The sequence below is a fragment of the Trachemys scripta genome, chromosome 12, assembly GCF_013100865.1.
Source record: "Trachemys scripta elegans isolate TJP31775 chromosome 12, CAS_Tse_1.0, whole genome shotgun sequence".
Taxonomy (NCBI): domain Eukaryota; kingdom Metazoa; phylum Chordata; order Testudines; family Emydidae; genus Trachemys; species Trachemys scripta.
The window spans coordinates 34,288,433-34,309,887 of NC_048309.1; the positions used below are offsets into that span (position 1 = coordinate 34,288,433).

Consider the following 21,455-nt stretch of genomic DNA (forward strand, 5'->3'; position numbering starts at 1 on the left):
TTAAAAGTGACCTGAGCTATTTACCAGAGCTTGGCAATGAGCAAAATGTATTCCTAATCTAATGATTTGACGCAACTTCTCTTAACAATTTAGCTGCATTATAACCTAATGTTTTCAAATGTGGCCTACACACATATTTCAAATGAGTTTTAACATTACAGAATGTGTGAAGAGTAAGTTTTATTCCACTCTGAAGATCTCTCATGACAAAGCTATAGATGCCAAATGCCAAATTTCTTAAGGATACCATTTATATTATTTTATTCTCATGAACTAATTAAAATATTTACTTGCAAAACCATCCACTCTCAGAGAATAATAATCCAAATTCAGCAAGGATGCACAGTATTTTTCACAGATTACAGTGGGAGTGAGTGTACAGTGAATGGCTAAGGATATAGCTTTGTGTACTAATTTTCCTCCAAAACAAGTCAGATAGCCATAGGTACACAACACCCAGACTCTGCCCTTGTATGCAGGAAGTCCTGATCCTGCTAGTCTTGAGTTCCACTGGCACAGTAAGATGAATTAAGCCTATACATGAGCCAGAGTTTGTAGGTTTATAGATCTATGATTAGCTTGAAATGTCTGTATTCCTGTAAAAGACAAAAAATCTAAGGAGAGCTTTTCTCAAGGCATCCTTTACCTCCTTGTTTCTTAGGCTGTAGATGAGGGGGTTGAGCAATGGGGTCAGGACTCCATAGAAGACAGAGAACACTTTGTTCAGGTTCCTCAATGCATCAGACTCTGAGACCAAATACACCATGATGAGAGTCCCATAGAAAATTGTCACCATGATGAGGTGAGAGGAGCAGGTGGAAAAGGCCTTTTGCCTCCCAGTGGTGGACGGAATTCTAAGGATGGTAGAAATGATATAATCATAGGATGCCATCATTAATAGAAATGGAGGCAGGGTGAATATGGAGGAAGATATGAAACTAGCAACTTCCACCATCCCATTTATATTATTTTATTCTCATGAACTAATTAAAATATTTACTTGCAAATTCATCCACACTCAAAAGAAAACAATCCAAATGCAGGGAGGATGCACAGTATTCTTCAGACATGAGTGTGGGTCTGAGGGTGGAGTGAATATCTATGGATATGGCTTGGTGTCCTAATTTTCCTCCAAAATGAGTGAGATGCCCACAAGTAGGCAACACACCGACTCAACACTTGGATACAGGAAGTTCTGATTCTGACAGTCATGAGTTCAGCAGGCACATAAGGTTGAGTATAGGCTACTCATATGAATCAGAATATGCAAAATCATATTCCCATGATTGTCCCATATATATATAGCAACAGAGGGTCCTGTGGCACCATATATATATATTAGCTTAAAATTTTGAATTCTTGTAAAAGACAAAAGATGTAAGGAGAGCTTTTCTCAAGGCTTCCTTTATCTCCTTGTTTTTCAGGCTGTATATGAGGGGGTTGAGCAATGGGGTCAGGACTCCATAGAAGACAGAGAACACTTTGTTTAGGTCCCTCAATGCATCAGATCCTGAGACCAAATACACCATGATGAGAGTCCCATAGAAAATTGTCACCACGATGAGGTGAGAGGAGCAGGTGGAAAAGGCCTTTTGCCTCCCGGTGGTGGACGGGATTCTCAGGATGTTGGAGATGATACAAACATAGGATGCCACCGTCAATAGAAATGGAGGCATGGTGAATATGGTGGTAGATATGAAACTGGCAAATTCCACCATGCGGTTGTCAGTGCAGGAGAGTTTTATTATTGGACGAAAATCACAAAAGAAATGGTCAATTTCATTGGGGCCACAAAATGTTAATTGTGACATCATAAATACAAAGATGGTAAGAGACAAAGATCCACCTATCCACAACCCTACCACTAGCTGGAGGCACAACCTGTCATTCATAAGTGCTGCGTAATGCAGAGGTTTGCATATCGCTAAATACCGATCATAGGACATCACAGATAAAAGCAAACACTCAGTCCCTGCCAGAGAACCAAAGAAATAAAATGGAGTGATGCAGCCCATAACAGAAATAGACTTGTCCCCAGTCAGGAGACTGGCCAGCACCCTGGGCAGGATGGTGGAGGTGTAGCAGGTCCAAGCAGGACAAGTTCCCTAGGAAGAAGTACATGGGGGTGTGAAGGTGCTGATCAGTCACAACTAGTGCAATGATGAGGATGTTCCCAGCCACGGTCACAATATAAATCACTAGGAACAGCAGGAGGAGAATAATATCAAGTTGAGGGAGAGCCCCAAATCCCAGGAGGATGAATTCGGTGATGGTTGTTTGATTTCCCTCGTGTATGTTTGTTGTTAGCTTCATCTAGGGGAAATAAAAGAAATTATGCAATTGAGAATCTAACTTCCATTACAAAACAGTCATATTTTTTACTTTAGCCTTTCCCTGATGGTAACCATCCCAACAGTTGAGTGAAGACTTCAGAGGGTAGAGGCAGTTGGGGTACAAATTTAAAAAAAAGGCCAAAGTTAATTGACATTGGAAATGTAACTACTGCCTGGTATCTCTATGGTTGAACACATCTCACCTTCCATTTCCTGAACATGTTTTTGTATTACTACAGCCACAATGTCTGAAGTTATCATTGTAAATTAAGGGGAACTAAATGTCACTCCATTGGCTTCATATGGAAACCTCAGAAAAAATCCTATTGCTAGGCTGATACTTCATTTACTCATATTTAGACTGCAGAGTCCATCATATTCCAGTGGATTGGACAAAATAATTTGACTCCAGAGGCCTGGGTTTTATTATTGGCTCCACCACTCCCTGACCTTGGGTTTATCACTTCCCCTCACTGTGCCTCTCTTCCCTCCATTATGTAATAGTTGTTGATGATACCACTTACTCTTTTCATAATGTGACCTGAAATTTAGGAAAGAAGAGCTGTTTACATGTGTTCACATGCTCTTGTGTAAAATGGATATATGATACTGAAGACACTGTACAAAGTTTTACTAGTTACGTCAGTGAGTTTGCTATATAACTTCTCATTATTAGCAAACTGCTGTGAGACCATGCATAAATTGCAATACACTCTATGAAGAGAAACTAAACATGCCTCAATGTCATATTTCCACCTCAATCTCACAGAAATGGCCTCAGTTTTTTAGACACTTCCTTTCCCCCGACCCTATATGACAGAGATGTCTCTCCCAAATCTCTCCTAATGGGAATCAGAGACTAGGTTTCTTTATTGGCAAGGATTTGTAACCTTCTTTTTGAGAGCTATTCAATGCCTAAAATTTATGGGTAATATTTTCCAAACTGCCAGACTTTGAAAATTATCCATGCACCTACACCTGCAGACTGAACCCTCAGTCTCTTTGAACATCTGGTGTTGAGATACCATGTGGAATAATCTAGGATGCATAGTTAGATTAAGGAGGTCTGCCAATGCTTCCTTGGCTAAGGTGGCTGTGACATTTTGGGGAACATGTCTTTGTCGGTTTTATCATTCCATTTTGTTTTGTCAATGCCATTTCTAATTGGAACCATCATCCTCGATGGGATCAACTCTTTTGTAGAAGGAAACATGGAGTGGGTCATGGGGAAGTCATGCCGCGGTAGCAGTGACAACACTATCAAGGGCCATCAACACTGAATGTCTCATGCCTGGTAAAACAGTGGGAGTTTTGAGAGATCCATGTCTAGGAACATTGGCCAGATGTTGCCCATAGCCAAGTGCATCAGCAACACATGGGATTTAGAGGCTCGAGCCAAGCATAAAAATCTGGTATCTGTTTTCAGAAAGTAATTGATCCAGGATGTTCTGTTTGAAGCTAGGTTTTCCCTTTTATTAATATTTGGAATTGGCCCAACAAAGAAACCAATAGGGGCATTCATTAATCCAAAGAGGTGAGTTTGTTGTCTGTTAGTTTCTTTGTTTGTTCCTTGCTTGTTACTTGACTGACATTATAATGTGGTCTGGGGTTTTTTGAGGGAGGCGGGGGGAAGGTCTGTGTGCTGAACCTAGGGGCCTTATAAACATATCTAGAGGCTTCCTAATGAGGCTTTGATCCCTAGGCCCTTTAACACCCATTAACCCTTAACCAGAGAGTGAAACTACGAAGGTGGAACATTTCTGCATGCAGGGCCAGTAAGAGAGGCAGAACTTCAAGGTCTCAATGAGAGGATGAGACGATAGTATAGAGAGGAGGGGTGGGGAACTGTTTGGGGAATAAGGAACCTATACAGGAAGGATGGTATCCACCTAAACCAAAATGGCACCAGATTGCTTGCATGTAAATTTAAAAATGTCATAAAGGAGTTTTCAAAAAAAGAGCATGGGAAAATCAACAGATGCATCACAGAAACTTGGTGGAATGATGATAATGAATGGGACACAATAATAGCAGGGTACAAATGTATAGGAATGGCAGAGCAGGTCATGCAATTGCGGGAATGGCGCTATCTGTGAAAGAAAGTGTAGAAGAGTGAAATGTAGTCAAAAATCTTAAATGAATTAATCTGTACACTAGAAACTTTATGGCTAGAAATTCCATGCTTGAATAATAAGAGTTTAACAGTAGGGATATACTACCAACCACCTAACCACAGTGGTGAATGTGAAATGCTCAGGGAGATTAGAGAGGCTATAAAAATAGAAAACTCAGTAATAACGGGGAAACTTCCCTTCCAACCTGGGCTCAGTTCTTTTCCCCATTCAGTCTTTTTTAGTTGTTTCCAGCTGTCTTCTTGGATGGGATAGCAGGGGAGAACTGAGGACCTGGATTACCTCACTCCAGGGGTAAAATAGGATTTGTATAAGGCAGGAGTCCTTTGTTTCCTAGTTTGATCCCCCTTCCCTTACAGTGTTAAGTTACAAGAAGTCCCAAGTAATGTTTTAGCATCAACTGACAAGAGCTCCTGACTCTGTAAGGCTCTTGTAGCCATTCTTCATAGGGTGACCCACATGATGACAGGCAGACTGAGCTCTTTTACTCTTGCTGATGGGCCATCAGCACTGTCCGGCTTTTTCATTGTTGTACCTGAAGTGTTAGCAGGGGCATCACCCAAAGTAACATAGTTGAAATATAGATACATAGTCAATATTCCTAATTTCAGATATAGAAATGATACATGCATACAAATAGGATAATAGCATTCAACTTTCCAATGATATCTCATATGAGCCATCTTGCATAAAGTATCTCAGTTATGTCATATTCATATGATAAGCATATTTTCATAAAGAATATGGAATGAAACATCACAATGCACATTGGAAAACATAATCCCAACTATACATATACAATTATAGGGTGTAAATTACTCAAGAAAGTTATCTTGCAGTCATTGTGGATAGTTCTCTGAAAACATCCACTCAATGTGCAGTGGCAATCAAAAAAGCTAAGACAGAATCTTGGGAATCATTAAGAAAGGGATAGATAATAAGACAGAAAATATATAGTCGCTATATAAATCTATTGTACTCCCACATCTTGAATACTGTGTGCAGATCTCATCGCCCCATCTCAAAAAAGATATATTCGGATTAGAAAAGGTTTAGAAAAGGGCAACAAAAATCATTATGGGTATGGAACCCAATCTCTCCTCATATGGGGAGAGATTAATAAGACTGGGACTCTTCAGCTTTGAAAAGAGAGGACTAAGGGGGGATATGATAGAGGTCTATAAACTCATGACTGGTGTGGAGAAAATAAATAAGGAAGTGTTATTTACTCCTTCTCATAACAGAAAATGAAATTAATAGGCAGCAGGTTTAAAACAAAAAAAGGAAGTACTTTTTCACACAATGCAGTCAACCTGTGGAATGCTTTGCCAGAAGATATTATAAAGGCCAAGACTATAACAGGGTTCAAAAAAGAGATAGATAAGTTCATGGAGGATAGGTCCATCAATGGCTATTAGCCAGGATGAGCAGGGATGGTTTCCCTAGCCTCTGTTTGCCAGAAGCTGGGAATGGGCAACAGGGGATGGATAACTTGATGATTACCTGTTCTGTTAATTCCCTCTGGGGCAACTGGCATTGGCCACTGTCAGAATATAGGATACTGGGCTACCTGCGCTCAAGGAAGATAAGGCCATTTGAATAAACTAAATTAATTCCTTTCTTCAGTCTTCATGGTAGAGGATGAGGGAGATTCCCACACCTGAGCCACTCTTTTTAGGTTACAAATCTGAGGAATTGTCCCAGATTGAGTTGTCATTTGAGGAGGTTTTGGAACAAATTGATAAATTAAACAGTAATAAGTCACCATAACCAAATGGTATTCACCCAAGTGGTCAGAAGGAACGCCAATGTGAAATTGCAGAATTATTAAGTGTGGTATCATTTAAACCAGCTTCTGCACCAGATGCCTGGAGGATAGCTAATGTGACGCCTATTTTTTGTAAAAAAGCTCCAGAAGAGATCCTGGCATTTACAGGCTGGTAAGCCAAACTTCAGTACCAGGCAAATTGGTTGAAATTATAGTAAAGAACAGAATTGTCAGACACATATATGAACGTGATTTGTTGGGGAAGAGTCAACATGGCTTTTTTAAAGGGAAATCGTGACTCACCAATCTATAAGAATTCTTTGAGGAGGTCATAAAGCATGTGAACAAGAGTGATCCATTGGATATAGTGTACTTAGACTTTCAGAAAGCCTTTGACAAGTTCCCTCATCAAACGCTCTTAAGCAAAGTAAGCTGACATGGGATAAGAGAGAAGTTCCTCTTGTGGATCACTAACTGGGTAAAAGACAGGAAACAAAGAGTAGAAGAATGTAGTAGGAAGAGAGCCTGAGACATAAGCATCTGTATGAGACACCTGGTATAAGGCAGGACCTGCTTAAAAAATCTGGCAAAAACAGGGTTGATATTGCAAAAATACACATTCCTAAAAAGTTCTAAGTACAGAGTACTCACTCCAGTTAGTGCTCATCTCCTATTCATGAACCCAGTGCCTTAAAAAATCAAGCCTACAGCTAGAAACCAATATTTCAGAATTCAGACAAAGACTTTGGAATAGTTACACACACACACAGAGGCACACAACCCCATGCACACAGTTATAGAGGTGTGTATGCCCTAGTCAGGAGAATCTAGTAATTTTCCAGTGGGTGCAGGAGCATGACTCACATACTGTGGGAACATGAAATGCAGAACCTGGGGCCACCCAGAAGATAATTAGCCCATCTTAGAATTTTGACCAAATGCAGAATGCAGAAGCTGAGGATTGTGAAAGGCTGAAAGTCATTTCAATTGGGACATATTCACTGAATTGTCATAGAGAGAAATTTCCAATGGAAAAAATGGGGCAAATACGTTGAAATTCTAACCTTTCTCTGTGATTGACTTGGTGACAGTTCATACAAAGAAGATTCCAGCATTGTGACTGTGTTTCATTCTGAAGCATATTAAGACTGAAAATCAAAATGGAGCTGTACAAAAGGTGGACACATGGACAAATAGATAAGGATGACTGGAAAAGTATACAACAAGAATGTAGGGGCACAATCTGAAAGGCTAAGGTGCAAAATGACTTGCACCTAGCAAGGACATAAAAGGCAATAAGAAGAGGAATTATACGTACATTAGCAGCAATAAAAAAAGAAATGAAAGAGCAGGTCAACTACTTAATAGGGGACGTGAGCTAATAACGGATGACATCAAGAAGGCTTACAAATCTGCACAACCATCCTCACAATAAAACAACTTTCTCAGACAATAACCCGAAACACACATAGCCTCTCACTGCAGCACATACTCACACAGATCAACACAAATCTGCAGGCATAACAGAACTCGTACACAAATCATCACAACCACTCACACTGCAACTCAACCAGAATATAGATAAACGTAATCACACATAGTCCACTACCGAAACACAAATCCCTTATTTACCACCCACAAAAAGCAACACAAATGTTCCAGGGCAACACATTCTACAAATAAATCAACACAAACAAACACACAGCTTCAGCAGTACACACAATAACCCCAAACATCACTCTGAACACCAGACTGTCTATTGACTCTGTATCACATGATGCAAAGAGCTACAAGAATGGTTCAGAACTCCTTCTCTTTAGCATATCTTCAGGTTCCATTATCAGTGGGATTCATGGTCTGTTGTTGGCCAATTTTTAATGTTCTCATCCATTTTGGAGTTCTTTAATACATGAGTTTCCAAATTACCCTTGTGTGACAGCACAGGCTTTCAGCTTCTAGCGAAGGACTTAGCCAATTGCCTCCAGGGATAGAAGCCTGCCACAGTGACCTGGCTAACAGGGCAGCTAAAGAGCAGGTAACATTTAGAAGAAGAAGGTCCTAAGGCAAATTTGGAAGAAATAGCTCTAACTTTTAAAAGCCTTTGATTAATCACTAATGGATGAAAACTGAGATATCACCATCCTTTCCCCTCCATGCCCACCTCCCTCCCTCTTTTTGCCTCCCATCCAAATCCTTTAACTTAATAAAGGCTTTGATTAATCACTAATGGATGGAAACTGAGATGTCACTCTCCATTCCCCTTCCTGCCTGCCTTCCTCCCTCTGCTTCCCTCCCATCCAGATCCTTTACCGTTCTTTTCTTCTTTTCTTCTTCTTTCTATTTTGTTTCATGGGGAACATCAATAAAATATAAATAGAGAAATGTGCACACTTTAAAGTGCATTACAATAACTGAGTTAACATGGGAAAGGAATGAAGATTTAAGCATTTTAAGGAGTTGATAGGAAAACAATTCCTCTCCCACTTACCGCAGTATAAATCAGGAATAGCTGCACTGAAGCCAAGAGAGATGCACTGCTTGAAAACTGGGGAAAGTGCGAGGAGAATGACACCAAAGGAGAGGTGTCTTCTTCTTCTTCTTCTTCTTCTTCTTCTTCTTCTTCTTCTTCTGTTCTATAATGTCCCTATATAAAGTCCTACCTAATGTAGCTGCACAGACACAGATTATCACTTTCAAAGCACCATTCCCCATGTGCCGTGATGCAATCACTTCTATATGCTTTGGTGCCCACATGGGAATTGTTCCCAAATAGAATCTACTATGGCATTGCCAGGCAACCTGAGCCACCTTGGTAACAGAGAAAAGGTCAGCCTTCCGGAACAACACAAGGTTTTCTGCTGCGTCCAATGGAGGGATGGGTTTAGAATGGACAGCTTCAATCTGTGGTGGCTGAAAAAGCGGAGACTGAGCTGACTGGTCATGAGACAAGGCAGCAGAGAGGCCTGATACGAATGTGGTTGCCAAGGCATTGCATCTGAGATGTAGAGTGGTGCCATGGTGCTGTTATATGATGAGGACATTCTGATGCAGCATCAGAATGAGGAGAGCTTATTCAAATTGGGACTTTTCAGCTTAGAAAAGAGACGACTAAGGGGGTTATGATAGAGGTCTATAAAATCATGACTAGTGTGGAGAAAGTAAATAAGGAAGTGTTATTTAGTCCTTCCCATAACACAAGAAGTAGGGATCACCAAATGAAATTAATAGACTGCAGGTTTAAAACAAAAGAAAAGGAAATATTTGTTCACACAATGGACAGTCAACCTGTGGAACTCTCTGTCAGATGATTTTGTGAAGGCCAAGACTATAACAGGGTTAAAAAAGAGCTAGATATATTAATGGAAGATAGGTCCATCAATGGCTATTAGCCAGGTTGACAGGGATGGAAAACCCGGCTCTGAAGTGTCCCTAACCTCTCTTTGCTAGAAGCTGGGACTGGGTGACAGGGGATGGATCACTTGATGATTTCCTGTTCTGTTCATTCCTGCTGGGGCACCTGACATTGGCTACTGTCAGAGACAGGATACTGGGCTAGATAGACCTTTGGTCTCATCCAGTATGGCTGTTCTTATGTAGAATGCAGATGTTGTAAAAGGGCAGCCAGCCTGGGGTACCCTGGTAATAGGTGACCCTCCATCAGCCTCATTTCCCCCTTGGAAGCACATTCATTCCTCCTGTATCTCCCATGTCTCTGATGAAGTTAGACCTTCATTACTGCTTTCCTATTCCTTCTTTCCTTCAACATTTCAGGCTCTTCCTTACCCTTTCTGCATGCATGAGAGAAGGCAAATGTTTCTTCTCTCTTTTCCTCCTCCTGAATGCCGAGTATCTTCTCTTCCTCTTCATCTCCGAGATCTTCCTTGGGTGTGATCCTCTTACCACAATGCTTGAATAGTTCCAAGTGCGTTGTGCACTGTGGCCACCAGGAAGAACAGGGCTGTGGGTGGGATCTGGGTGGAGCTTTCCTGTTTCTCCAGCACACCCTGAACTTTCCTATCTATTACATTCGATAATAAGGATTGCTTCTCTTTGCCATCCATCCATCACTCTTCCTTCATTCTACCACAGCCTGGAAAGAGTATCTCCAATACGTGCTCTTCATGACCACCACATACGGCAACCCCCAAGTCCTTGGAAAAGCCAATGCCACACATTGAGGGACTCACTGAATTCTTACTTAGGCAAACTTCCAGGAAAGTTATTTGGGCAACTTACATGAGTCACAATGAGGCCCGAGAACTCACTGACGATTGAATTTTGACTCTATGCTCTAATCCATTTTTCCCTGAAACTTAACATGAAAAGATGTCTAGCACAGGTTTGACATCCCTCAGCTCTAGATACTTGTCCCATGGCTGAGGGCAATTGGAATGTCCGTGCGTGCTGCAACCATGCTGGCTCCCATCTCTCCTCTTTGGTGGAGACAGACAGCTTTGTGAATGTGGAGCCATAGTGTAAATATACCCTATTGATTTGCATAAAATCCTGTCTCCCTCTAGAGTCTCGACCAAGCATATATAGAAGCCTGACACTAATTTACATGTACAGATATTATTCCTTTAAGTCAGTTTAGAGGCCTGAAATTTTGTTACAGGTCAGTCTGGATTTAATATCTTAGAGAGAGAGAGAAAGCATCTATCTCGGCCCATACATGTGTATCTTATATGCTAATTGTTATACAATATGCAGATGACACCAAACTGATAAGACAGACTATATTGGCATTACAATTTTAGATTCCATCCCCAATGACCTGTCAAGGAGCAAATTTCTGCTGTCAGGGAGTAAGGGAGGAGCAGAGAGGAGGGAACAACATCCTCCTGAGTCAGAAACACTTCCCTGCACTGGTCCTGGGCCAGTGCAGCGGAGTCCCACCAGCACTCTGAAGAAGCATAGGAATAGGTAGAATGCAGATGTTATTGCCATGGAACATTGAATAACACTGTTGGAGGGGTTAAGATTTCAATGAGAATTCTTGGCCCATTTGTCTATTTACCTTCCCCTCTTCAGCCATTTCTGGTCATTGAACTGAAACAGTAAAATTAGCAGGAAATGAAGAGTGGGGATTGGTTGATTTACCCCTGATGTTACCAGGGTCCCAGTACAAAGTGACCTGAGCTACTGACCTGGCCATGAGTAAAATGTATTCCTAATCTGGTGATTTCATGACTTTCTTCTTAACATAGAGCTTCATTGCCACCTAATAATTCAAATGTAACCTACACAAATATTGTAAATGAGTTATAACATTAAGGAAAGTGGGAAGAGTATATTTTACTCCAGTTTTAAGATCACTCAGGACAAAGCTGGAGATGACAAATGCTAAATTTCTTCAGGATGTCATTTTAATTACTTTATTTTCATGAATTCATTAAAATATTTACTTGCAAATTCATCTTCTCTCAAAGGAGAATAATCAAAATTCAAGGAGGATGCACAGCTTCCTCAGACATGAGTGTGGGTCTCAGTGTGCAGTTAATATCTAAGGATATGGCTGTGTGTCCTAATTTTCCTCCATAATGAGTGATATGCCCATAGGTAGGCAACACTTGGATACAGGAAGTTCAGATTCTGACAGTCATGAGTTCAGCAGGCACACAAAGATGAGTATGGGCTACTCACGTAGAACCATAGAATATCAGGGTTGGAAGGAACCTCTGGAGGTCACCTAGTCCAACCCCCTGCTCAAAGCAGGACCAACCCCAACTAAATCATCCCAACCAGGGCTTTGTCAAGCCTGACCTAAAAACCTTCTGAGGAAGGAGATTCCACCACCTCCCTAGGCAACCCATTCCAGTGCTTCACCACCCTCCCAGTGAAAAAGTTTTTCCTAATATCCAACCTAAACCTCCCCCTCTGCAACTTGAGAACATTACTCCTTGTTCTATCATCTGGTACCACTGAAAACAGTCTAGATCCATCCTCTTTGGAACCCCCTGTGACGGGTTGAATCACAGAAACCCCCTTGGGAGCTGCCACCTGACTTACCAAGACTACCCCTGCTTCTGTTTTCCCTGCCAGCTCAGGACTCCAGCACCCTGTCTTGCTGAGCCAGACACTCCCATCTGCTCCAAAACAGACCCAGGGTCTGAATCACATGCCCCAAAGCTGCAAGTTTACCTGAAAACAGCTCACAGAAGTGTGCTTGTCTTTAGCACTCAGATGCCCAACTCCCAATGGGGTATAAACCCAAATAAATCCGTTTTACCCTGTATAAAGCTTATACAGGGTAAACTCATACATTGTTCACCCTCTATAACACTGATAGAGAGATATGCACAGCTGTTTTCTCCCCCAGGTATTAATACATACTCTGAGTTAATCACTAAATAGAAAGTGATTTTATTAAATACAGAAAGTAGGATTTAAGTGATTCCAAGTAGTAACAGACAGAACAAAGTAAGTCACCAAGCAAAATAAAATAAAATACACAAATCTATGTCTAATCAAACTGAATACAGATAATCTCACCCTCAGAGATGCTTCAGTAAACTTTTTCTCAGACTGGACACCTTCCAGGCCTGGGCACAATTCTTTCCCCTGGTACAGTTCTTGTTGCTGCTCAGGTGATAGCTAGGGGATTCTTCATGATGGCTCCTCTCACCCTCTGTTCTCTTCCACCCCTTTATATATCTTTTGCATAAGGCGGGAACCCTTTGTCCCTATGGGTTTTCACCCTTCCTTACTGGGAAAGCACCCAGGTTAAAGAAGGATTCCAGGTCAGGTGACATGATCACATGTCACTGCAAGACTTCATTACCCACTTGCCAGCACACACATATACAGGAAGACTAACAGGTAAACAGCCATCTGCAGACAATGGTCCTGGTTAATGGGAGTCATCAAGATTCCAAACCACTATTAATGGCCCACACTTTGCATAATTACAGTAGGTCCTCAGAGTTATATTTTATATTTCTAGTTTTAGATTCAAGAATGATCTATTTATACAAATACAATAATCACACTCAGTAGATTATAAGCTTTGTAATGATACCTTACAAGAGACCTTTTGCATGAAGCATATTCCAGTTACATTATATTCACTTATCATGTTTTTATAAAACTATTCCAGTTACATTATATTCACTTCTTATTATGTTTTTATAAAACCATATAGAATGCACAACGTCTCACCCCCTTTCAAGTAGTTGAAAGGAGCTATCAAATCCCCCCTCATTCTTCTCTTCTGGAGACTAAATCATCCCAGTTCCCTCAGCCTCTCCTCATAAGTCATGTGCTCTATCCGCCTAATCATTTTTGTTACCCTCCACTGGACTCTTTTCAATTTTTCCACATCCTTCTTGTAGTGTGGGGCCCAAAACTGAACACAATACTCCAGATGAGGCCTCACCAATGCCGAATAGATGGGATTGATCATGTACTTCGATCTGCTAGCAATGCTCCTTCTTATACAGCCCAAAATGTTGTTTGCCTTCTTGGCCACAAGGGCACACTGTTGATTCATATCCAGCTTCTCGTCCACCGTAACCCCTAGGTTACATGAGTCAGAATGTGGAATGTCATAACCCCATGACTGGCTCATGTATATTGTGACAGGTTCAGTAACAGACACCCCCTTGGGACTGTCACCTGACATGCTGAGCCCATTTTCCCTGTGAGTTCAGGCCTCCAGAACCCTGCCTTGTCGAGCCAGACACGCCAATCTGCTCCAACACAGACCCAGGGTCTGAACCACGCAGCGCAAAGCTGCAGACTTAACTGAAAACAGCTTAAGATGTGCTCTTGTGTCTAGTACCCATACACCCAGATCCCAATGGGACCTCAAACCCCAAATAAATCCGTTTTACTCTGTATAAAGCTTATACAGGGTAAACTCATAAATTGTCCACCCTATATAACACTGATAGAGAGATATGCACAGCTGTTTGCTCCTCCAGGTATTAATTACTTACTCTGGGTTAATTACTAAGCAAAAGTGATTTTATTAAGAATAAATAGTAGGATTTAAGTGGTTCCAAGTAATAACAGACAGAACAAAGTATGTTACCAAGCAAAATAAAACAAAACACGCAAGTCTAAACCTAATACATTAAGGAACTGATTACAGATAAAATTCCACCCTCAGAGATGTTCCAATATGCTTCTTTCACAGACTGGACTCCTTCCTAGTCTGGGACCAATCCTTTCCCCTTGTACAGTTATTGTTAGCTCCAGCTCAAGTGGTAAGTAGGGGATTTCTCATGACTGGAACCTCCCTTCTTCTGTTCCTCCCCCTTACATAGCTTTGGCACAAGGCGGGAAACTTTTGTCTCTCTGGGTCCTCACCCCTCCTTCTAAATGGAAAAGCACCAGGATTAAGATGTATTCCAGTACCAGGTGACATGGTCACATGTCCTGTGAGACCCAAAGCCTTCATACTTCATGGCCTGACTCACAGGAAGGTTTGCATGTAAACAGAGCCTTTACAAACAATTGTCCTAGTTGATGGGACCATTAATGGCCCACACTTTGCATAATTACAATATTATTAGAAATAATAATAATAATAATAATAATAATAATTACAATATTACTAGAAATTACTCGAAATATTTCATATTTCTAGTTTCAGATAGAAGAATGATACATTTATACAAATGGAATGACCACACTCAGTAGATTATAAATTTTATAAACTTTGTAATGCTATCTTACAAGAGAACATTTGCACAAAACATATTCAAGTTACATTATATTCACACTCATTAGCATATTTTCATAAAATCATATGGAATGCAACATCATATATATTTTAACTTAAAATTTTGAATTACTGAAAAAGACAAAAGATTTAAGGAGAACTTTTCTCAAGACTTTCTTTACCTCCTTGTTTCTCAGGCTATATATGAGGGGGTTGACCAAAGGTGTCAGGACTCCATAGAAGACAGAGAAAACTTTTTTCAGGTCCCTCAGTGCATCAGAGTCTGAGAGCAGATACACCAGGAAATCTATCAACCTCAAGAAGAAACTTGCACAAATACAGACAGATATCATCTTCATTTCGAAATGCAAACAGATGGACATCATACCAAATGGACTGAAGGTGAAAAATCCATTGCTATCTACATACTGCACAGACCACAGTGAGAGATTATGCCATACATTATCAAAGAAACTGAGGAACCACCTGATCAGCATCCTATACAGCAAACAGAAAAACATCAAGAAAGAGCTCTCCAACCTGGAGACTTTCATAAATAACCAACCCTCCACGCAAATGGACTTTACTAAAATAAGACAGGAGATCTACATTACACACTTCACCTCTCTACAAAGGAAAAAGGACCGTAAGCTGTCTAAAATCCTACCTGCCACATGGGGCCACAACAGGGGTACCCCTAACTCACCCAGCAATATCGTCAATTTATCCAGCTACACACTCAACCCAGCAGAAGAGTCTGTCCTATCTCGGGGACTCTCCTTTTGCCCCAGCACCCCCACGAACATGATACAGTTCTGTGGTGATCTGGAAGCCTACTTTCGCCGCCTTCCACTCAAAGAATACTTTCATGATAACACTGAACAGCGCACTGATACACAGATACCCTCCCACCAACAACACAGGAAGAAGAACTCCACATGGACTCCTCCTGAGGGTCGAAATGACAGTCTGGACCTATACATAGAATGCTTCCACCGACGTGCACAGGCAGAAATTGTGGAAAAACAACATCGCTTGCCTCATAACCTAAGTCGTGCAGAACGCAATGCCATCCACAGCCTCAGAAACCACCCTGACATTATCATCAAAGAGGCTGATAAAGGAGGTGCTGTTGTCATCATGAACAGGTCTGACTACCAGAAGGAGGCTGCCAGACAACCCTCCAATACCAAATTCTACAGGCCGCTTTCCTCAGATGCCACTGAGGAATAGACTAAGAAACTGCACCATCTACTCAGGACACTCCCTACACTAACATAGGAACAAATCAACATACCTCTAGAGCCCCGACCGGGGTTATTCTATCTACTACCTAAGATCCACAAACCTGGAAATCCTGGACGCTCCATCATCTCGGGCATTGGCACTCTCACTGAAGGACTGTCTGGATATGTGGACTCCCTACTCAGACCCTACGCCACCAGCACTCCCAGCTATCTCCGTGACACCACAGATTTCCTGAGAAAACTACAATGCATTGGTGACCTCCCAGAAAACACCATCCTAGCCACCATGGATGTAGAGGCTCTCTACACAAACATCCCACATACAGATGGAATACAAGCTGTCAGGAACAGTATCCCTGATGATGACACAGCACAACTTATTGCTGAGCTCTGTGACTTTATCCTCACGCACAATTATTTCAAATTTGGTGACAATATATACCTCCAGACCAGTGGCACCGCTATGGGCACTCGCATGGCCCCACAATATGCCAACATCTTTATGGCTGACCTGGAACAACGCTTCCTCAGCTCTCGTCTACTCATGCCCCTTCTCTACCTACGCTATATTGATGACATCTTCATCATCTGGACCCATGGGAAGGAGGCGCTGGAAGAATTCCACCATGCTTTCAACAGCTTCCACCCCACCATCAACCTCAGCCTGGACCAATCTACACGGGAGGTCCACTTCCTGGACACCACCGTACAAATAAGCGATGGCCACATTAACACCACCCTATACCGAAAACCCACCGACCGCTACGCCTACCTTCATGGCTCCAGCTTCCACCCCGGTCACACCACACGATCCATCGTCTACAGCCAAGCACTGAGGTACAATCGCATCTGCTCCAACCCCTCAGACAGAGACCAACACCTACAAGATCTTCACCAAGCATTCTCAAAACTACGATACCCACACAAGGAAATAAAGAAACAAATCAACAGAGCCAGACGTGTACCCAGAAGCCTCCTGCTACAAGACAGGCCCAGAAGAGAAACCAACAGAACTCCACTGGCTATCACCTACAGTCCTCAGCTTAAACCTCTCCAACGCATCATCAGTGATCTACAACCCATCCTGGACAATGATCCCTCACTTTCACAGACCTTGGGAGGCAGGCCAGTCCTTGCCCACAGACAACCTGCCAACCTTAAGCATATTCTCACCAGCAACCACACACTGCACCATAACAACTCTAACTCAGGAACCAACCCATGCAACAAACCTCGATGTCAACTCTGCCCACATATCTACACCATCAACACCATCACTGGACCTAACCAGATCAGCTACAACATCACCGGCTCATTCACCTGCACGTCCACCAATGTTATATATGCCATCATATGCCAGCAATGCCCCTCTGCTATGTACATTGGCCAAACTGGACAGTCACTACACAAGAGGATAAATGGACACAAGTCAGATATCAGGAATGGCAATATACAAAAACCTGTAGGAGAACACTTCAACCTCCCTGGCCACACAATAGCAGATGTAAAGGTAGCCATCTTACAGCAAAAAAACTTCAGGACCAGACCCCAAAGAGAAACTGCTGAGCTCCAGTTCATTTGCAAATTTGACACCATCAGATCAGGATTAAACAAAGACTGTGAATGGCTATCCAACTACAGAAACAGTTTCTCCTCCCTTGGTGTTCACACCTCAACTGCTAGCAGAGCACCTCACCCTCCCTGATTGAACTAACCTCGTTATCTCCACACTGATATATACCTGCCTCTGGAGATTTCCATTACTTGCATCTGAAGAAGTGAGGTTCTTACCCATGAAAGCTTATGCTCCCAGTACTTCTGTTAGTCTCAAAGGTGCCACAGGACCCTCTGTTGCTTTACACCAGGATCAATGTCCCATAGAAAATTGTCACCACGATGAGATGAGAGGAGCACGTGGAAAAAGCCTTTTGCCTCCCAGTGGTGGAAGGGATTCTCAGGATGTTGGAGATGATACAAACATAGGATGTCAGCATCATCAGAAATGTAGGCAATGTGAACATAGAGCAAGATATTAAACCAGCAACTTCTGCCATGTGGGTGTCAGTGCAGGAGAGTTTTGTTGTTGGATGAAAATCACAAAAGAAATGGTCAATTTAATTGGGGCCACAGAACGTTAATTGTGACAACATAAATATAAAGATGGAAACAGACATAAATCCACCTATCCACAACCCAACCAATAACTGGAGGCACAACCTGCCATTCATACGTGTTGCATAATGCAGAGGTTTGCAGATTGCTAAATACCGATCATAGGACATCACAGATAAAAGCAAACTGTCCCTGCCAGAGAACCAAAGAAATAAAATGGAGTGATGCAGCCCGTAACAGAAATAGACCTGTCCCCAGTCAGGAGACTGGCCAGAACCCTGGGCAGAATGGTGGAGGTGTAGCAGGTCTCCAAGCAGGACAAGTTCCCTAGGAAGAAGTACATGGGGGTGTGAAGATGCTGATCAGTCACAACTAGTGCAATGATGGGGATGTTCCCAGCCATGGTCACAATATAAATCACTAGGAACAGCAGGAAGAGAAGAATATGAAGTTGAGGAAGATCACCAAATCCCAGGAGGATGAATTGTGTGATGGTTGTTTGATTCCCCTTGTGTATGTTTGTCGTCAGCTTCATCTAGGGGAAATAAAAGAAATTATGCAATTGAGAATCTAACTTCCATTACAAAACAGTCATATTTTCTATTCCATTTTCTCCCTGATAGTAGCCGTCCCAACAGTTGAGTCAAGATTCCAGAGAATGGAGGCAGTTGGGGTACAAATTTAAAAAAAAGGCCAAAGTTAATTGACATTGGAAATGTAACTACTGCCTGGTATCTCTATGGTTGAACACATCTCACCTTCAGCTGTCTGCGTAAGCCCTTTAGCATCCATTAAGCCATAAGCAGGGGGCGGGGCTACTCAGGAGAACAGGGGGTTAAAAAGCTAGCTTCTAAGTGACTGGAGGATCTCAGGACCAGGAGCAGCTAATGGGAGTTTTCTGAGGGAGTTTAGAGAGGGAGTGGGAGAGCTAGATACACCTGATTAACATTCTTTAAACATAGGGCAATAAACCTCCCCTGCCCCCTTCCTTCCAAAAAACACAAAGAAACAATATCCAACAAAAAAAGCTGCAAGAGGAAAAATAGAATGTAGGCAGAAGTCCAGCAGCAGAGTAGGAGCTATCCAGTTAAATCACAAAATGCAGGATGTTTGATTACATGCCTTGTGGGCAGGTGGTATATGTGCATATTTTCTGCAAGGACTTCCTGGCTCTCAGAGACTGAGTACAGGCTCTGGAGACCAGAGCGTCTGAGCTGAAGGAGCTAAGGGAGACAGAAAGGTACACAGAGGAGACTTTCCGGGGCACAATAGAACAGTCCCAAACCCCGATCTGACAGCCTCTGTGCTGTTGGTAGGAGGATGAAAGTCTCAGGGAAGGGGAACACCAAAATTGAGCAGAAATAAACTGTTCCATAGTTGAAACCTTCCCTCCAGATGATGTCATGGGATCCACAGTTACTAGAAAGAGCCAGGTAACAGTAATGGGGGATTCTTTGCTTAAAAACATAGATAGTATGGTTTGCGATGACTGGGAGAACCTCATGGTAGATTGCTTGCCAGGTGCGAAGGTTGCAGATCTCTGAAGACCTCTAGATAGACTTATGTGTAGTGCTGGGGAGGAACCAGTGGTCATGGTACATGTAGGTATCAGTGACATAGGAAAAGAAAGGAGAGAGGTCCTGGAGACCAAATTTAGACAGCTAGGTAAGAGATTAAAGTCAGGGACCTTCATGGGAGCATTTTTTGATATGCTTCCAGTTCCACATGCATGGTCAATTACATAGCGGAACTTCAGGGTCTCAATGCATGGATTAAACAATAGTATAGAGAGGAGGGGGTTAGATTAGGAACTGGGGAACTTTTTGTGGAAGGAGGCGCCTCTACAGAAGGATGGGCTCCACCTAAACCAAAATGGAACCAGATTGCTGGCATTTAAAATTTTAAAAGATTGTAGAGGAGTTTTTAAACTAAGGGTTTGGGAAAGCCAACAGGTACATCCCAGAAACTTGGTGGAATGATGATAATCAATGGGACATAATAATACCAAGGTACAAAATATATCGGAACGACAGAGTAGGGCATGCTGGTGGGGGAGTGGCACTATATGTGAAAGAAAGCGAAGAATCAAATAAAGTAAAAATCTTAAAGGAACCAAACTGTACCATAGAGTCTCTATGGATAGTAGTTCCATGCTCTAATAATAAGAATATAGAATTAGGGATATATTACTGACCACCTGACATGGTGGTGATTGTGAAATGCTCAGGGAGATTAGAGAGGACATTAAAATAAAATAAAAAACCCTCAATAATAATAATAATAATAATGGGGTAGTTCAACTATCCCCATATTGACTGGGTACATGCCACCTAAGGACAGGATGAAGTGATAAAGTTTCTTGACACCTTAAATGACTGCTTCTTGGAGCTGCTAGTCCTGGAACCCACAAGAGGAGAGGCAATTCTTGATTTAGTCCTAAGTGGAGCACAGGATCTGGTCCAAGAGATAACTATAGCTGAACCGTTTGGTAATAGCGACCTAAATAAGTAAATTTAATATCCTTGTGTGGTGGCAAAAATCAAAGAAGCCCACCACAGTAGCATTTAAGTTTAGAAAGGGGGACTGCACGGAAATGAGGAAGCTAGTTAATTGAAAATTAAAAGGAACAGTCCCCAAAGTGAAATGCCTGAAAGCTCCATGGAAACTTTTAAAAAACATCAGAATAAAGGCTCAAATTAAATATATACCCCAAATTTAAAAAAACAAAATAGTAAGAGGATCAAAAAAATGGCACCATGGCTAAACAACAAAGTAAAAGATGTGGTTAGAGGCAAAAAGATATCCTATTAAAATTGGAAGTTAAATCCTACTGAGGAAAATAGAAAGGAGCACAAACTCTGGCAAGACAAGTGTAAAAATATACTTAGGAAGCCTCCCCCCACCCCCCCAAAAAAAAGAATCCAAAGAGCAAATTAACCAAAATATAAGAGCAAAAATATTTTTAAATGCCTAACAAGCAGGAAGCTTATTAAACAATCAGTTGGGCCACTGGATGATCGAGGTGCTAAAGGAGCATTCAAGGAAAATATGGCCATTGTGGAGACATTAAATGAATTGTTTGCTTCAGTCTTCACTGGAGAGAATGTAAGGGAGATTCCTCATGCATAATCCATTCTTTTTAGGTGACAAACCTGAGGAACCATCAAAGATTGGGGTGTCAATAGGGGAAGTTTTGGA

General features: G+C 41.8%; 1 pseudogene; it reads right to left on the minus strand.

Moving 5' to 3' along the window:
* Positions 1–1,343: 1,343 nt before the first annotated feature.
* On the minus strand, positions 1,344–10,100 carry LOC117886087 (annotated as a pseudogene).
* Positions 10,101–21,455: the final 11,355 nt, after the last annotated feature.